Raw genomic sequence first — 18,166 nt, 5'->3', positions numbered from 1 at the left:
AAACCTTTTAGTACCCTTTGAGGGTGCTCACCAGTGAACCCTAAAAATTCAAACTACCCTTTAATGCTACCTTTCCCTGAACCATAAAAATCTTTACATCTCTTAACGCTACCCTTCCGTAAATTTACAAAAAACGTTCTTCCCTTTATTGCTAACCTTCACTGAAACCTAAAAGAAACCCTTAATACCATTAACCCTACCCTTCTGTGACCCCTACAAATCCTTACCCATACTTGAACCCTAAAATCCCCAACAAAAACCTTAATGCTACCCTTCACTGAACCATAAAATACCCTTACTACCTCCTAATTGTACCCTTTTCTGCACACTAAAACTCCCTAACTACCCTCAGCTCTAACAATCCCTGATATTATTTGGATTGTGGGGCCTGTAGCATGATGCAATGAATGTATGCGGGACCATACCATTCATATTTTCTCAATAAATTATTAATCCTTCTTTGAAATATGGTGGGAGCCCCATGCAATCCAAACAGATATACTGTAATTTGATGTAAACCCTCTGGCATGGAAAAGGCTATTTTCTCTTTATCTATAGAATTTAAGGGGATCTGCCAACACCCTTGACAAAGATCTAACATGCTCACAAATTGGGCTTGTCCTAACCTTTTGATCATCTCATCTACTTGAAGAATAAGAGAGGTGTCAAATTGTGATATTGTCTTCACTTCTCTAAAATCTATGCAAAATAATATTGAACCATTTGACTTTAGGACTAAGATTGCCGGGGAATTCCACTTACTTATGGAAGATTCTAGTATCCCTAGGCTGAGCAAACTTTGGACCTCCTCATTATCACAGCAGGTCTTGCTTCTGGAACAAGGTAGGGTTTGAGACATATAATTTTCCATGGGGTTGTAGTGACTGAATGTTGTATCACTTGTGTATGTCTGGGAATTATTGAGAATATTTCAGTACAAGAATTAAGACACTCTCAGAGATCTAACCTTTTTATCCTGACTGAGATCTGAATCAATATATTGGATTTCCTCTTCTAGGTTTTTTTACGGTTATTGTTGTATAAGGCAGGAATAGGTCCCTCTCACTTCTTAAGAAGGTTTAAGTGATAGACTTGGGTGTGGTTTTTCCTTTAGTTGCTTTCTAAATTGTAGGTGACATGGGTTATTTTTCTAACACTTTAAAGGCTCTTGTCACTGACTCAGCATTTTGCTCTTCAGAGGGTATTGAGAGGAGAACAGACTCTCTGGGGAAAACTGATGGAGTTTTGCTTTTTTGTCATGTATGTTTTTGTTATTGTTAGCTGCTTTCTAAATTATTCCAGACTATCTCCTTCATCTCCCTTAGTCTTGTTTTTAACTGACTGACATATTCCAGAATAATTTCAGATTCATCCCTCTCCTGTTCCCATATGTCTTAGCCCATATTGAGTAGGGTTCCAGGTTTACTTCCGAGCAATAGGTCAAAACGAGAAAATCCTGTTCTTTTTTGTCCTTTACACCTTATGGCACATAGAGGTACTGATAACCAGGTCGCCTTTCCTCCTTTCCAACAATTTTTTTAATATGAGTTTTAATGTAGCATAATGCCTTTCTAAAAGGACATTGTTTTGTGGATGGTCCATTGCCATTTTGATTTGACAAATACGTGCCTGTTGACAAATTTGAGCCATTAACTTAGAGGTAGGAGGAATTCCCTGGTCGATTAGTATCTCCTTTTGGAATTTTACTATTAACTATATCTCTATTATAGCCTTGGCTATTTCACACAACAGGTTAGAAAAACAGATCACAATTTTATAAATAGAACAAGACCAAGATGACAAAAATCCATCCAGCAGTAGTTGAAATATGAATTGTGAAAGTTTGAAGGTAAAACATAGGGCTTAGAAGCAAGTACCTACAGAGTTAGTTGGTCACATCGGACCAAAAAAAGTCAAGGGTTCAGGCTGGCCGACGGAGCATGGGCCGGATCCAGGACCTACACAGACCCTGGAGCAAAACTACCTTGATCCTGGTCACAACAGCAAGATGCGCCATTGGTATCCACACAGATGAGGTGTTGCATTGAATTTCACCATGCATCTGACAATGCATCGGGTCTGTGAGCACAGCGTCGGTTCTGAAGTGCAGCAGTTCAAAGTGTAATGCACCAGGTTTCTCCCAGCTGTAGAAGCGTTGCATTGATCTTCTCCAAGCAGTGACGGCAAAGCGTTGGTTCCAAATCTGTGGTTCCGACTGCTATGCTGTAATTCCGAGAGTGATGTGCCGGTCCGGTTCATACAACAGCGCTGATACATCAATTCTGCTCTTGCAGCGAGGGTGTGTCAGTTCCACTGGAGCAAACCCCTAGCTCCACTTCAAGGGTCCAGGACTGGGGTGGCACCACTTGGCAGGACAGACTCACAAGCAGATCAGCCCAAGGGTTGGTACAGGAGGGTTCTACGTCTTTTGGGTCCCTGAAACTTAGGCAACAGGAGGCCAGCCAGCAAGCCCTTGGAGACAGTTTGGGGTCAAGTGATGCAGTGTCCAGTCCTTCTCACCCAGGCAGGGGAACAACAGGCAGCAAGGCAGCTCAGTAAGGCAACAGCACAGCAAGGCAGAGTTCGGCAAAGCAGCAGTCCATGAGAGTAACAGTCCTTTCAGCTGACCAGTTCTTCTCCTTTGGCAAAGTAGTCACAGGTCCAGAAGTGTACTGTGTTGGTAGTGTCAGGGGTCCAGCACTTATGCCTAGTCATGCCTCTGAGGTGGGAGAGACTTCAAAGAAAAGTTTTGAAGTGCACATGGACCGTGCCCTTCTTGCCCTGGCACCAGACACACTACAGAGGGGTATCCAGCTCTTTGCACATGGGCAGGATAGCCCTTTCAGGTGCAAGTGTCAGCTCATTCCTCCTATCCAGCCCAGGAATACGTGATGGGTCATCAGGAAGTGAATGATCCATCAGCCACATCCAAGCTCCCTTTGTGTGGGCTGTCTAGAGGGAATGCATAAGGCCCAGCTAACACCCACCCCAGATGTGTACTGAAGATGGGCAAAAAAGCACAGAATAGTTTAGGGAAGGAAAATGCTCACGTTCTATAAGTGGCATTTTTAGACTTGCAAATTAAAATACAACCTTACCATAAGCTGTGATTTTCAAATGTGAGCCCAGGGATACCAAACTTGAAATATCTATCTTGTACCTATTGGAACCCACAGTTAAACAATGTAATATGGTAATCCCATTGTCAACCTATGGGAGGGATAGGCCTTGCAGTAATAAAAATAAATTGAAGAGTTTTTCATTACCAGGACATATAAAGCTTAAAAGTACATGCCCAACCTTTCAAGTACATTGCACCCTGCCTTCTTGTGGGCTATGTAGGACCTACCTTAGGGTGACTTATTTTAAAAAAGGGAAGATTTAGGCGAGGTCAACATGGCAGTTTAAAACTGTGAGCACAGGCACCTCAATGGCAGGCCTGAGACATGGGTAGGGGGCTACTTAGTTGGGTGGCACAATCAATGCTGCAGGCCCACTAGTAGCATTCAATTTACAGGCCCTAGGCACATGTAGTGCACTTTACTAGAGACTTATAAGTAAATTAAATATGCCAACTGGGTATGAGCCAATGTTACCTTGTTTTAGGGGAGAGAGAACAAGCACATCAGCACTGGTTAGCAGTGGCAAAGTGCACAGAGTCCTAAAGCCATTAAAACAAGATCACAAAATGAGGAGGAAGGCAAAAAGGTTGGAGTGACCCTTCAGAGAGGTCTATTTCCCAACATGACCCCCTTCCAGCTTAAAGCCAGGGTAGACTAAATAATACCTTGATGGACTTCCCTGCTTAGGGCGACAGAACATGGACAAATACCCACTACTGGAGGGGTACTTGCCAGTTCTATGCCTCTCTGAACCTAGTTGGTTCCCTCTGTCTTTACTCTCCGGGGCCACTTAAACTGACCCATAGGAAACATTTCTACTCACCTGGGACCCTATCTGTGCAGCACGTACATGTTTACTTGCTCACAGATGCATCCCAGTAGACAGACAGTACCACCAGGGCCATTAAAATGTGATGTGGGCAATTCCGCCCCATGGGTCTGACTTCTGTCCCCAACCCAGGGAAAACTCTGTCCACAGGGACAACAACCAACCGAGGCCACTGACAGCTTCATTGACAAGAGGCAGGCCCTGGCTCTTGGACCTCTGAAGTTGCTCAGAGTGGGGGGGCAGTCTCCCCAGGTGACTTGCACTCCTTTTCCACTCTACCTCCCACTAGTTCAAGAGTGGTAGCCTGAAACTGTTTTTCTTAACCCAGGGTCTATACCCTTAGGTGGAACAGGGGGTAGTGAGTGAGTCCTCCCTCACCCTGCCCCTACCTCTGGGCTCCTGTGCTCTCTGCTGTGGAGTGGCAGTCCAGAAAACTGAGCTATCAGGGTGCCAAGGGGGACACCCCTCCCAATTCTCCAGCCACCAGGGTTAAGTCATTCCCCAGAATGCAGTCTATGGGCATCTGGAGATTAACTATGACAATCCTCTCGCTCAGATCACTGCATTGCAGGGGTGTTCAAACTGGGAGCCCCCCCCATCGGGGGGCTCAAGTGAACCCAGGGGCTGGGCACCAGGCTCTGCCCAAAAGAAGCATTATACAGATAACAGTGCTTTGTTTTAAGCAAAAACATGTTATTGCATTTAAAAAAAGGTAAAAGTACTTACCTGCAATGTTTAAATAAGTCATAGACATATTTAAAAATTGCCATCTTTATAAAATAAGTGTGAAAAAGTCTGATTGGGGGGGGGCAAAGATTTTTATTTTTCAACTGGGAGTGGCACGGCATTTAAAAGTTGGAAGAACATTGCTCCAGGGAAACAAGGGCCATAGGGAGGAAAAAGTCCTGTTCATGGGCTGGAGTCACCCTACACACCTGGCCATTTAACTCCTCTAGGAAATTAGCTGTTCCACCATCATGGTATGACTAGCCTGGTGTCCCTCACAGCAGTGACTAGGAAGGCATTAAGGGGGTCATTCTGACCCTGGCGGTAAAATCCGCCAGGGCCAACGACCGCGGGAGCACCGCCAACAGGCTGGCGGTGCTCCCTTGGGCATTCTGACCGCCGCGGTCAGAAACGGAAAACCGGCGGTGTACCGCCGGTTTTCCGCTGCCCTGGGGAATCCTCCATGAAGGTGCAGCTTGCTGCGCCGCCATGGGGATTCCGACCCCCATACCGCCATCCTGTTCCTGGCGGTTTTGGCCGCCAGGCACAGGATGGCGGTATGGGGTGTTGTGGGGCCCCTGGGGGCCCCTGCAGTGCCCATGCCAGTGGCATGGGCACTGCAGGGGCCCCGTAACAGGGCCCCACCAAGATTTTCAGTGTCTGCCATGCAGACACTGAAAATCGCGACGGGTGCAACTGCACCCGTCGCACCCCTTCCACTCCGCCGGCTCCATTCGGAGCCGGCATCCTCATGGAAGGGTGTTTCCCGCTGGGCTGGCAGGCAGCCTTCTGGCGGTCGCCCGCCAGCCCAGCGGGAAACCCAGAATAACCGCGGCGGTCTTTTGACCGCGCAGCGGTATTCTGGCGGTCCCAGCCAGGCCGGCGGCTTCCGCCGCCGGCCGGGGTCAGAATGACCCCCTAAGTCTGGAGCGACCCTGCAGAGAAAGCCCTTTTCCAGCATTTTTTTTTTTTTCCAGGTATCCTGTTCCAGGGTATTCAACTGTGGATAGTTGGTGCCCATGATTAGAGGCTCCGGTAACTTGGGACTCAAGCCTACAGTAAGAGAATGGGAGCTGCCCCTTTCTTTCGACCTCCACCTGCACGATCAGATTTTATTTTTTTTATCTCCGTGAACACAATGTATAGTCACAGAGCCTTGTGGAGTTGGGGTTTCCTCTGCCAAAAGGTGTGGCCTCATAACTGTTTGCCAGCACCCCATATCTAATAGAGCTCTTACGGTTTTCCTGTTAACCTTCATAAAACAATGCTAGGGACTATTACTCTCTTGCTGCCCATACAGGATTGGTTTAGACACCCCAATCTCCATAGGTTTGGGTTTCTGTGGGCAATACCCCACTATATGGACCCATCCTCCACATTAATAACTGTGTCTCAGGAATAGTACGCGTGATAGTCCCGCTATTAGAGGGTACCAAATTCCCTATCTTTATATTTATGTGTTTTCTCCCTCTATTGGACGATGGCCCTAAGGTCACGGGGTTGGGCTCCTCTCAGATACTCCTCGGGCCAGATGCACAACTGTTTTAGCAGACAGAAATGGAGATTCAGCATGTTTGCGACTGCCAAAATGGCATCTTGTATGTACAAACCATATTTTGCGAGTCAGTAACCTATTACCGACTTGCAAAACAGGGTTTAGGAGTCGCTATTACGAAGTATTGTGCCAAGGGCGTCCCTTCCTAATAGCGAGTCACAGAGTCACCGGGGAATGTAAGATTGTTTTGAGACCAGAATGCGGTCGCAAAACAATTGCAGTTTACCACCTACTTCTAGGTGGTAAGCCATTCGCAAATGGAAAGTGGTCCCCAGGGGCCCCTTCCCCTTTGTGATTGGTAGCGAAAATGTTTCATAAGAGCTGGCAGTGGTCCCACGGAACCGAAACTTTTCATTTTTCATTTTGAAACGCATCCCGTTTTCCTTTATGGAAAATGGGACGCACTTGAAAAAAAAGTTGCTTTATTTAAAAGCTTTCCCCAGCAGGCCACCATCTCTGTGTTACTGCCATTCCCGATGGGTCACAAATTGCGATCTGCCTCATGAATATTGATGAGGCAGGTCAATTGAGACCCCATTGGGAATCGTTAAATGTGTCTGTGACAATAATCCATTTCCTTTTGCCACTCACAAACTGAGTCGCAAAAGGAAATGGTTGAACATCTGGCCCCTCGACTCTTGGGCCCTTCTACATGCTCCGGCTATAGCAGTTTCTAGGGTAAGATTACTGTGTTGTTTCGTGTGGCGGCTTGCATCTACGGAGAGGGGTGGGGTGGGGTGGGTAAATGGGTGGTGGATGGGTGCATGCCCCAAATACACTAAATAAAAATTCACTTACTTTACATGCTGCATGGATGACATGTCCTCCTCCTCACTCTAGTCCTGTGTTCAGCGTGGGCCCACCAACTCCCTTAAACAATCCAGGCCTGCCAGGATTGGAGGGAGCGGCCTCTCGCCGCTCCTGAGGCAGTGAGGCATGTGTTAGAGAGTTTTAAAGTGTGCATGTCTGACTTACCATCACAAGACAGTCGGCCAAAGGGAAATGCGCACTTTAAATTTTAGGGCACAGGCAGCCCATCACTCCTCCCTGCTGCTGCTACTCAGCAGGCCCCACCCCATCCCGACACTGGGTACAATTTGATGAAAAATAAAATTATAATAAATGAACTTTATTCCCATTTTGTTTTTCATCTCAGGGCTTTTGGGCTTTTTCCATGGCATGTGACGCTTCTCTGCTCTAACTGAGGAGCCACCCCCAGTTGCTTCACCCTTTGCTGGAATAGTGGATGGAGGAAACTCAGAAAAGTTCCAGATATATTTTACAACATTTCCTCTTTCGTGGCTGTTTCAGGTTTCAGCCATATATTGGTTAAATCCTTTACTCTAAAGAACAAAGCCCAGGGCCCTTTTTTTAAATGGTGCGATTAGATCCTGTATGTTTCTTCATCCATTCCGAATCTTTCTAACACATTTGTCTTGATTTCAGCAAAAGGGGTGGTTCTCAAGCCATCACGCTGCAGACTGGGCAATTATTTCAAAATTACTAAGGAAAACAATTGGAGTCTTCACCTTCAGTATATTTCTGTAACAAAACAGAAGGTAATGCAATATGTCCTGGTCGTTGCCCCAAAACATTAGCCAATTTTTCTAAGGGGGAATCCTGCCCTTGTGCCATTGTACCTATTTGTTCCATTTGGGTTTGAGGATTTTTTTAAAATGACTCTGTCCTCAGTGGCCCTGGCCATGCATTTTCTGTTTTTTCCTGTCTGCTAGTTTGGTGACTAAATCGCCAAACTAGCCATTGCTTTAACAGACGTATATTACAGAACGAAAATCAAAATAGCACTGGAAAATACAACTGTGGGAAATTTCTGGCTTATACAAGCATTCCAGGGTTGGTCAACATATATATCTTCGGTTTGTTCAGCTTAAGGAGTTCCTTTCCTTCTTCTTCTCTCATGGTATTGTGGATTTGATGCCACCAACACCCTCGGGAGAAGACCTGAACACCCACGTAAGTATATACAATGAATACAAAAGCCTCCTTCCTTTACCTATATGTGTTTCTCTGTCACTTGAGTGGTTTCCATCCTTCATGCTTGTGTACTCATACACTCAATGGGAGTTGTGAAAATGGTGTCCACATATCCCTAGTTGGCCCAGGATTAGGATTCCCTCCTCATTTGATATAGTATTCCCACCGGCCCAAGGGAAGGTTTGCTAGGCATTAAAGGTGTGGAGGGGTGTTTCTTCCCCTCACTGTATTTTGTATTCCACCCTTCCTCATGTGCCTTCTTTCTACCTTATATGGACTGAAAGTTATATGAAAAAGGACCAACATTGTGCACACAGTTATCCTCCTTCCCTAGTCCTTTATCAGAGGCCCTGGTCACTCACTGAGTCTGCCACAACTCTCCTGAGTTGTGGTGGGGCTTTCTTGTGACCACCGGCAGCATCAACCAATTCTCACACCACTCATCCTCATCCTTCTCATTGGTTGTGGTGCCCACATCGTCCTTTTCTCGGTCAGAGCCCTGCGTAGTAATAGGTCTGCATCATTCCTCTGTGTGTAGTCTTATCCTCCATGCTCCATAGTATTTCTCTGGATTACCATCATTTCCATGATGTTCTCATCCCCACCTCCTCCTCCTCTTCAGCCTCCTGTGTCCTTTTAACCCCCTGAATTCTATCTCCTCTCTATACAATGTAATCCTTAGTCAGTTTGAATGTTTCTTCCTGTCTACCCGACCCTGTGTTTCCCTGTGCTCATTGTCCCTGTTTTCTTCTCTCTCTGCCCATTCTCTTATGATCTGTTTTGGTTTCTGTAATTGGGGCAGCACCTCGAGCAGCAAAGAAGAAGGATTCCCAACTGCAGGTAAGTCTCTCCCTGTTTTTGTCTTTTCCTCACAGTCTCACATTTAGGTCCTAATTTCTTTGAAATGGTTTACAGAGATGCTACACAGTATTCCAGGTGCTATGCAACAAGGCTAAAGAAGCTGCCAAAGTCTTTTTGTAGGCACACACATCACAGATCAGCATGCCTACAAAATGATGTGGGTGCTTTTTCATTGTTTTAAACAAAAAGGTGCAACAGTGTTTTTTATAGCTGGTGGAGTAAGCAACATGGGGGGGTGGAAGCAACATGGGGTACGCAACACAGTGGGCTGAAGGGGTGAAAGCAACAGAGGGAAGCACGAGTGGGAGGAAGTAACACTGGGAATATAGGTGTGGGAACCAACATGAAAGGCGTGAGTGGGGGAAGCAACACAGAGGGCATGGGCAGGGGTGAGGAGAAAAGCAAATGGAGAGAGAGAGCGAGAGAGATAGCAATGTGGAATGTAGGGGGGCAGAAGGGCAAACGGTCAGGAGACAGCAATGTGGACCTGAGGGGGTTGAAGCACACAGGAGAGAAAGCAACATGCTGGAGAAGCACACAAAACCGTGTGCACAGAGAGGGGCAGGGAGAAGCACATAGGCAACAGAGAGAAAAACAGAGCGTAAGGGAGGTAGGGAAGCAACCTTGGAGGGCAGCTAGGAAACACATGCATGTTTGTTAAATCCTTCAGACAAAAGAAAAGAATAGTGCCCTAAAAGTGAGCAATGGAAGGACACTAGTACATTGGCAAAATTTCAGGGGAGGACAGACACAAGATGGACAAGGAGACCCACTGAATAAGAAGCAGGCAAATGACAGTGGCAGTAAGACCAACCACTGGCAAGCAGTTGGCAGGCTTCAAGCCCCTCTTTGTTCTTGGTTAGCTCACAATGTTTCATTCATAACTAGATGGCTGTCCAGTAGGCTCCACCTAAAAAGACTCTCAGAAATCTGTGCAACTGCCTTTATGTCAACTCTGATACCGAAACACTGAATGTTTTGTGCTCTTTTTGCAAAGCGTGAATGTGAACATGAAAATTACATTTGACAAATAGCTGTAATAATTCCCTTATCACCAATCTGCACAATGTTTTCTTGGATCATACATAAGTGGTTAGAAAGATAAAGGGGGTCATTACAACCCTGGCGGACGGTGTTAAAGATGCGTTAATACCGCAAACAGTCAGACGGACAAAAAAAGGGAATTATGACCCTGGCGGAAACCGCCAACAAAGACAGCCACTTTAACACTTCGCCCGCCACGGCGGCACAGACAAGCAGCGCGGCGGTCACCGCCAACAGACAGGCGGGAGACAATGTACCGCCCACAGTATCACAACAGGCCAATCCGCCACCTTTTCCGGGGCGGATTCACCGTGGAAAAAAACATGGCGGAAACAGCTTTTGCTATGGGAAAACGCTCACCTTAACATATCCCACGAGGAACGACGACTCCATGGACCCAGAACTCCATATACTACCTGCCCTTGTCTTTCTGCTCCTTCACGACCAACAGCGACGTAGGCGCAGAAGATACCGGTGAGTACAGCACCTACGACACAGGAGAGCGGGGAGGCAAAAGTTAGGGGGACACCCACCAAACACCCCCACCCTCGCATTTTACAACATACACACCAATGCAGTCACAAACATCACAGTAACAACCCACAATTCCCCCGGAATAATGCAAAGACAATGCGAATTTCGGACAAACTTTGTAATGTGCCAATATACATGTCATACAAAAATAAACAAATATATGTATTATAAAATCACTCTTATTTACATATATACAATCCGAGAATTAGTGCAGATATGTACACAACAATGTCCGTGCACAAACAGTCCAAAAATGCATGGGCGAGGCCCACAATAGATACCTGACCAAAATCGGAGAGAACACTGCCGGGGCATCAGATAGAAACACTACAGGCACCTCAGGGGGAAGGGAAGGGGGGACACCTCAGCCACATAAACGCAAAGCCAGATCCACGACGGGGCTCCATGCCCATTGATGTATCTTGGGGAGTGCAAAGCCACAGTCTCTCAAGTCTATACAGTGGGTGGGTTGCCCACTGTCACATCCTGGGGAGTACAAAGCCACAGTCTCTCAAGTCTATACAGTGGGTGGGTTGCCCACTGTTACATCCTGGGGAGTGCAACGCCACAGTCTCTCAAGTCTATACAGTGGGTGGGTTGGCCATTGTCACATCCTGGGGAGTACAAAGCCACAGTCTCTCAAGTCTATACAGTGGTTGGGTTGCCCACTGTTACATCCTGGGGAGTGCAAAGCCACAGTCTCTCAAGTCTATACAGTGGGTGGGTTGCCCACTGTCACATCCTGGGGAGTGCAAAGCCACAGTCTCTCAAGTTGATGCAGGTCCATACTGGTACTGGGGGGTGACTGGTGCCCAGACTGGATGAGTCTCCCCGTGAATGGTAGTGTCCTGTCACTGTCCCAGCTGCTCATGGGATAAGGATGCCTGATGTGGCGGGCCACTCATTCCTACCCGGTGCATTGCCCTCTTCAGCGGTGCTTTGACATGGCGGTGTTTGCCCTCTTCAGCGGTCCTATGACATGGCGGTCTTTGCCCTCTTAAGCGGTGCTTTGACATGGCGGTCTTTGCCCTCTTCAGCGGTGCTATGACATGGCGTTTCAGGACTGTTCAGCGGTGCTTTGACATGGCGGTCTTTGCCCTCTTCAGCGGTGCTATGACATGGCGTTTCAGGACTGTTCAGCGGTGCTTTGACATGGCGGTCTTTGCCCTCTTCAGCGGTGCTTTGACATGGCGGTCTTTGCCCTCTTCAGCGGTGCTATGACATGGCGTTTCAGGACTGTTCAGCGGTGCTTTGACATGGCGGTCTTTGCCCTCTTCAGTGGTGCTTTGACATAGCGGTCTTTGCCCTCTTCAGCGGTGCTATGACATGGCGTTTCAGGACTGTTCAGCGGTGCTTTGACATGGCGGTCTTTGCCCTCTTCAGCGGTGCTTTGACATGGCGGTCTTTGCTCTCTTCAGCGGTGCTATGACATGGCGTTTCAGGACTGTTCAGCGGTGCTTTGACATGGCGGTCTTTGCCCTCTTCAGCGGTGCTATGACATGGCGTTTCAGGACTGTTCAGCGGTGCTTTGACATGGCGGTCTTTGCCCTCTTCAGCGGTGCTTTGACATGGTGGTCTTTGCCCTCTTCAGCTGTGCTTTGACATGGCGGTTCTGATACGGACATTGGTGTGTGGCATGACGATTTCCACACTGGACATTGGTGTGTGGCATGACGTTCCATTATTGCCCAGCGGGCTGTGGCATCCTGGCCCCTCCTGGGCTGTGACTCCGGCGGTGGTCTCTGGACCAGTGATGATACTTGAGCCCTCCTGGGCTGTGACTCTAGCGGTGGTCTCTGGACCAGTGACGATACTTGAGCCCTCCTCGGCTGTGACTGTGGCGGTGTTCTCTGGATCAGTGACGATACCTGAGCCCTCCTGGGCTGTGACTCTGGCGGTGGTCTCTGGACCAGTGACGACGGTGCTGGCGGTTGTGTCTGGACCGCCGGAAATGATGGCGCACTTCTCCGCCGTGACACTCACAACAGGCTGGGCAGACTTCCTCTGGACCTTCCCCACCTTTTTTGGAGTTACAGCTGACTCACCAATCGCCTTCGATCCCATTTCACTTGTTGTCCCACCAGGAGTCTTGCCACGGTCCTGTCGTCCACTCTCCAATTTCGGAGCCTTTACAGGGGGTGGGCTGCCTGTGCCTTGGCTCCGGGTCCTACTGCCTGCCCTGGTGGACGGTGCACTCCAAAAACCTTGAACAGGCACCACTGGTCCTGGAGGCTTTTTGGCTGAGGCGCTACGACGGGACTGATGAATTGGAGGGGGGGCAAAAAGGTCAATTTGACAGTTTCTGACGAACACTGGGATGGGTAGCTGGAGGGGGTCTGGGAGTGGAGGAAGAGGAGGTGGTTGTAGGAGGTGTCACTTTAGGTGTTTTGGGTGCAGGTGCAGGTACTGGAGGCTGTCGTGAAGTGGATGGATGTTGGGTGAGTGATTGCCGGCGTTTGGGTACTTTGGGAGTAGGCGTCACAGACACACTGGGAGAGGACACAGGGGACGTGTAAATGGCAGTGGAGGTGGTGAGTGCAGGTGAGCGGCGTGTGGTGCTGGGTGTCCTGGTGCGAATCCTAGTGCCTGTAGATGTGGTGCATGCAGGTGTGTGTGTAGACGAGACTGGGAGGGAGGAGGGAGAAGAGGAGGAGGGGGACACAGTGGAGACAGTGGATGTTGCTGTGTCTGTAAGGGTGTGATGCTTGTGTGAGTGCTTGTGGTGTGTGTGGTGCCTATGTTTGCTTGAGCTACTTGGGTGTGTTGACTTGTCTGCATGCTGGTCTGTAGGTGTGCTTGGGATGGGCTGGGATACAGGGGATTGGGTCTGGGTGGAGGAAGTTGGAGGGGGGAGGCTGGACACAGGGACAATTGCTGCCATCAGTGCTGAGGACAGAGATTGCAGGGTTCGCTGAAGGGCAGCCTGACCAGAATGAATGCCCTCCAGGAATGCATTACCGTGTTGCAACTCCCTTTCTACACCCTGGATGGCATTCACAATGGTGGACTGCCCAACAGTGAGTGACCTGAGGAGGTCAATGGCCTCGTCACTAAGGGCAGCAGGGGTGACTGGGGCAGGGCCTGAGGTGCCAGAGGCGAAGGTTAAGCCCACCCTCCGGGGTGAGCGGGCACGGGGTGAACGCTGAGGGGCTGCTGGGAGGGCGGTGCTGGTAGGGGGGGTGGCGGCTGTACCTGTAGAAGTGGGGCGCACAGATGGTGCCGCCACCACAGGGGACCTCACATCAGCGGACGAGTCTGTGTCGCTGGTTGGTGATCCGGTGGCCGACGTGAATCTCCCCTCGCCCTCCGTCCCACTGGTGTATTCAGTGTCTGTGGTGTGGCCCTCCATGGCCATGTGGGATGCAGCTCCCTCGTGCTCTGGTGCCACTGTACCTCCGCCTGTTGATGCTGATGTACAAACGGACAGGGAGAGCAGGAAAAGGGGGGGGACAGAAGTAAGAGAGTTTTAGTACATGGCATACCGCTACCGTTGGCGGACAAGACAGACGCAGCAGCCCCATGCACAACGCCGCGCTCCTGCCCTCTGCACATGCAATTTCATGGATATGGGCTACATGGCAATGCTGGAAATCTGCGCACATGGATGCCACAGGGACAACTATACCTCAACTTGCTAGTTTTCTGAGGTGGGGTAGAGTGCCACATGGCCTACATTACGGAGGGGCCTTGCCTAACTAACTCGCCCTGGCCTACGGACACCCACAGCCCACCTCCCCCACCCAGACACCTCCACTGCACGCAAAGTCCGCAGAATGAGTTTGTACTCACCCCCTTGTGTCTGCAGTGATGTCCTTAAGCGCCCATCCAACTCCGGGTAGGCCACCGCCAGGATCCGGAACATCAGGGGGGTCATGTTACGACGGGCACCCCTCCCACGTTGGGAGGCCATCCCCGGCTGAGCCTCCGCCGTCTTCTTGCTGCAGCGGCGAATGTCCTCCCATCTCTTCCGGCAGTGGGTGTCCCGTCTCTGGTGGGCCCCCAGGGTCCGGACCTCCTTGGCGATGGCATGCCAAATGTCCCTCTTCTGGTGGGCGCTGACCTACATGACATGCACAAGGGAAGAGGAACAGTCATTACCAATTGCACCATCAATGTGTGTGGCCCCCTCCATACTCTGACCATGTGGCCCATATATTCCCATGCTTTACTGTAGTATGACTTCTGCCCCCTTCCCTCTTCCACCCAGCCCTCTCCACCCAGGCCTAGCCCCTACAACGTGCTCCCTGTGTACTAACCTGTTGGTCTGGAGGACCGTAGAGTACCGTGTACTGGGGGAGGACCCCATCCACAAGTTTCTCCAACTCCTACGATGTGAAGGCAGGGGCCCTTTCCCCAGACGCAGCAGCCATCGTCGCTTCCAGACCGAGGTCAAAGCAGCACTAGCAGTGTAGGTCCTCTCCTGTCGAAGGTCAGGTATCTAGTGATTGAAGAGATAGAAAATGGCAGTCACGTCCGTGGCGGTGACGTCCGCGGCGGGGCGCATCATCACCGCCGGCACACCTGTTCATTGGCTCCTGGGACCCATAGGGTCCATTGTTAACCAATGCAGCATTGCGCCGCGCTCTACGACCGCCTACCGCGACGGTGTGCAACGCCAGCGCTGTTACCCCACAATCCCATTGTCCCAGTTTAGAGGTTAGGCAGCCGCCATTTCAGGGGCCCACATGGATTCATTTTCAACTGCGTCACACATACTGAGGCCTACACTCAACACACATACAGGAAGGGTTTATTGTCTGGGGTAGTCTTGTGTGTGACTGTGGGTACATACCTGGAAGAATTGTAACTGTTTCTTCGCTGTTGACCTTCGTAGGCACCGTCAGCTGGGACATATGAGAAGATGGCGGAATCCGCCGGTGTACCGACCGCTGGTGGACCTGTTGACAATGGAGGAGCGACATTTAATCGTGAACTACAGGTTTGACCGTGCCACAATCCAAGAACTGTGTACCCAGTTGGAGCTAGAGCTGATTTCACCAATCCGCCATCTGACTGGAATCCCCCCTGACGTGCAGGGGCTGTCAGTGCTCCATTTCCTTGCAAGTGAGTCATTTCAAACAACAGTGGCCATGGCATCAGGGATGTCCCAGCCTATGTTTTCCAACATCTTGTCCAGAGTGTTGTCTGCCCTGCTGAAACACGTAAGGAGATACATCATTTTCCCTGAGGTGGAGGATTTGCCTACAGTGAAAGGTGACTTCTATGCCCTTGGACATATCCCCAACGTCATAGGTGCCATTGATGGGACCCATGTAGCTCTGGTCCCCCCCGCAGGAGTGAGCAGGTGTACAGGAACAGGAAGAGTTATCATTCTATGAATGTCCAGATGGTCTGTTTGGCAGACCAGTATATCTCCCAGGTAAATGCTATGTTCCCTGGCTCTGTGCATGACGCCTACATCCTGCGCAATAGCAGCATCCCCGATATGATGGGTGAACTCCAGAGGCACCGTGTATGGCTATTGGGGGACTCTGGTTACCCCAACCTTTCCTGGCTATTGACCCCAGTGAGGAATCCCAGGACCAGGGCAGAGGAACGGTACAATGATGCCCATGGGCAGACTAGGAGGGTTATCGAGCGCACCTTCGGCCTTCTTAAGGCCAGGTTCAGTTGCCTCCATATTACAGGTGTATCCCTATTCTACTCACCGAAGAAGGTGTGGACATCATCATCGCCTGCTCCATGCTCCATAACTTGGCTTTGCGACGCCAGGTGCCTTTTCTGCAGGAGGATGATCCAGATGACGGTGTTGTAGCAGCTGTGGAGCCTGTGGAGCCTGTGGACAGTGATGAGGATGAAGCTGAGGAAGACGAAAACGACAATAGGGAGTCAGTCATACAGCAATATTTCCAGTGACACACAGGTGAGCACATTTTCTATTTTACCTTTACATTCACTTTCACACATCTACCTCTATCCTGTACCTCAATTTCACTCACTATTTGTTAACTGAGTTGTCCCCTTCCATTTCAGTTACACAAGTGTGGTAACCTACGTGTCAACTGTTTGCATCCTTGAAGGGCTTGTGATGTGTGACATAGGTATGTTAGCCTTCCAATGGGTAACCCATTATGCAACTGTAATTGATTATACAGATTTACAAATCATTGACTGACTCCATTTTTTTGGGTGTTTGAAGGGTGTTTATTTAAGTGTACAAAAATGAAGGGGGGTTGTAAAATGGTGATGGGTGATGGTGGAGGAATGTCCATGGCAGAGTCCAGTCTATTAGTCTCACAGGTACATTGCACATCTGGGCATTGGAAGTGGAGCTGGCCCAGGTCCGATTTGGGCAGGGTAACAAAGTGGGACAGTGGGAGGACAATCAGGGTGGTCTTATTTCCTGGTGGGGGTCTTGCCATCTTGCTCTGTCCTGTTCCTGGATCTCAGTGCCCGCTTGCGTGGTGGTTGTCCGTCTGCAGGGGGTGGGGTGCTGGTGTGGTGGTCCTGTGGTGGGACGTCCTGTCCACTAGCGCCGGTGGAGGTGGTAGGCAGTTCGTCGTCCTGCCTAGTGTCAGGGGCCCCTTGGAGTGCCACGGTGTCCCTCAAGGTCTTTTGACTGTCCGTCAGCACCCCTACGATGGTGCCCAGGGCGGAGCCGATGGTCCTGAGCTCCTCCCTGAACCCCAAATATTGTTCCTCCTGCAGACGCAGGGTCTCCTGCAACTTGTCCAGGACCGTGGCCATCGTCTCCTGGGAGTGGTGGTAGGCTCCCATGATGGAGGAGAGGGCCTCGTTGAGAGTGGGTTCCCTTGGCCTGTCCTTCCTGTGTCGCACAGCAGCCCTCCCAGTTCCCCTATGTTCCTGTGCCTCCGTCCCCTGGACCGTGTGCCCACTACCACTGCCCCCAGGTCCCTGTTGTTGTTGGGGTGGTGGGTTACCCAGGGTGCCCTGTAGTGGTGATTTACCTGTCCTGGGTAGAGAGGTTTGGGCCCGCTGGGTGGGTGCTGTGCTGGTGTTACCAGAGGGTGGCAGCTCGGTGTTGGGCTGTGGCTGGGCAAGGGGAACCGACTGTCCCGAGGCCCACTATGGTCCGGGCTGGTCATCAAGATCCAGTGGGGCAGAGCTGCTACCGTCACTGTGGGCCTCTTCTGGGGGTGGAGTGGTGTTGTCTGGACCCTCAGGTGTGGTGACGTTCCTTCGGGTTCCTGCGGGGGTATAAGTACATGATTATTGCATGTGTGTGTTTCATGGTGTGCAATGGTTGGGTGTGCGTGAACCCCAGTGCAGGCATTCCTGTGGGGGGGCTTGTGTGTTGATGGTTGGGGGGTGTTCTGGGTCTGTGCAGTGGGCATGCTTTGGTGATGGGTGTTGATGCTTAGTTATGTCATGCAGGGCTTGGGTTTGGGATGGGTGGTTGGTGTAATGGGTAGATAGGTGAGGATTTGGGGTGATAGGGGAGGGTGTGATGGTGGGGGTGTGTGATATCATGCAGGTAGGGTGGGGGTTATGATAGTTAAGATTTGACTTACCAGTGTC

General features: G+C 50.0%; 1 long non-coding RNA gene across 1 annotated transcript in view; it reads left to right on the top strand.

The window, feature by feature from the left end:
* The first annotated feature begins 797 nt into the window (after nucleotides 1–797).
* Nucleotides 798–18,166, top strand: part of LOC138259167 (uncharacterized) — a 100,746-nt gene continuing 83,377 nt past the window's right edge. The window contains exon 1 of the long non-coding RNA XR_011198655.1: nucleotides 798–843. This is a non-coding gene — a long non-coding RNA (uncharacterized lncRNA). The remainder of the gene's footprint in view (nucleotides 844–18,166) is intronic.

This window comes from Pleurodeles waltl, chromosome 9 (genome assembly GCF_031143425.1).
Source record: "Pleurodeles waltl isolate 20211129_DDA chromosome 9, aPleWal1.hap1.20221129, whole genome shotgun sequence".
NCBI classification, from domain to species: Eukaryota; Metazoa; Chordata; class Amphibia; order Caudata; family Salamandridae; genus Pleurodeles; species Pleurodeles waltl.
This window is presented reverse-complemented; position numbering and strand designations above follow the sequence as displayed.